Genomic DNA, 1,938 nt, shown 5'->3' with positions numbered 1-1,938 from the left:
CCAGAAAAATAGAGAGGAAGAGAAGTATGTGTAAAGAGGGAATAGAGAAGGAGGGGGGAGGGATAGGTAAAGGAGATAGACGGGGATAAAGGGAAGGGGGGGATTAAGGAAGACACACAATCCACACAGAGATAAGCCTTAACAGAGAGGCGGCTATCGGTTACGCAGAAACCCTCTCCTTGTGGCATGGCGGACTGACCAGCCTCGACCACCCTTTCGTCTGTTCTTAGGATTATCGTAACTCCATACGGACACGTAGAATAAATGTATCCGGGCGGACACATAGGATATATGTATCCTAGCGCTAATAAGGTAATGGAAGGGAACAGAGGAGACAAAGGAAAATAAGGAGAGAAAGGAAATAGGTGAATGTTTAGGAAAATCTAATGAATGACACAAAGAAACGCGTTATAGCATTTTTTTTATCAGTAATTGCGTTTTTTCCTCGACATGTAAAATAATTTATTATTTAACTATTTCCCATCATTTGAATCTACACAATCCAACTTTAATCATCAACACTTCTATGTCATCATCTATCACCTGAATCTACAATCCAATTTTAATCATCAGCACATCTATATCATCATTTATCAACATTAAACTGAACCCTGCCTCACATGAGTTTACTTTCAGGACTCGACTGAATGCCTTTACCTCCCAAGTGTTATCAGGGAAAGTGTCAGACTGTTAACAAAAGCTTCCATTGCCATACCAGGATGAGGTTTAGAATTTACAGTCACATGGTAATCAGAGCTTACAGCCGGACGCTAGAGCTTACAGTCACATAATATAGAGCTTACAGTCACATGATATTTAGATCTTACACATGCCATGTGGAGAGGTTCATAACGCATAACAAAAACAGATCTTGGGAAGACAAACGATTCAAAATAGACAACAAGTGACTAAAGACCCCAGGAAAATTGGCAATTCCTCATAGTGAGAACAACACGATTTCCCAGCTTCATTTCTTACGAGGTATGAATATCCTGAAAAAGGAAAACCACCATAGGCCTAGTTTAATCTATATAAAAAAGGTAAGGTTACCAAATATGAATAGATTAAACGATGTTGATATTACAGCAGAAATAATTTGCGAGCGAAAAAGACTAGTCTATATTGTATCAAATAAATACAGTAAGGTTATAAAGTACAAAAAAGATTAAACGATATTGATGATATTACAGAGAGGATCCGCAAGGAGAAACTGCCGTAGTCTAACATAAAAATAGGCAAGATTGTCAAATAAAAATAGACTAATTGATTTTAAAAATATAACAAAGGATTTTTCAAGGGAGATGGCTTACTTGAAAATGAAAACCTTTTGCAGTTAGTTAGAAAAATGGCAAAAGGGATTTGAGATCTAAAAATACAACTGATGAACTACACAAAGGGAAGAAAATCGAGTGAAAGGGCTCGCTGTATCATTCACAAATAGATGAAAATCCGAACAAAGAAATTCAATGCAACTGCACAACAACACTGAAATAAAATCTACCCTTCGGTCCCCTATTTAGAAGGGTCATATTTCCCCCTAGCCTCATCGCGCACACAACTACACGTGAGATAGGATGAAAGAAAACGTACATGGCATCAGGACACATACACAAACTCACTCACGACAAGAGCACACATACATGACAAGCATTTATAACACACATTCATAAATAATTCATAAACCTACCCACACCGACAAACCTACAAACACACCCACCACACACACACACAAATTGCACTCATCCTAACACAACCTCACCAAACACTCAAACCCATAACAAACACACACAAAACACTCGTAAAACACAAAAAGCACATTCATAACACGCGCGCCTTCCATTGTCTCCAGTCCTTATAGGAAGATAGCGCGGGTTCCTATGAACTTCAAAGTGATTTCCCCCAACTTTGTTATCCTTTTTGGGGGAAAAGGGAAAAAGA

This window comes from Penaeus monodon, chromosome 19 (assembly GCF_015228065.2).
Source record: "Penaeus monodon isolate SGIC_2016 chromosome 19, NSTDA_Pmon_1, whole genome shotgun sequence".
In the NCBI taxonomy this organism is placed as follows: Eukaryota; Metazoa; Arthropoda; class Malacostraca; order Decapoda; family Penaeidae; genus Penaeus; species Penaeus monodon.
This window is presented reverse-complemented; position numbering follows the sequence as displayed.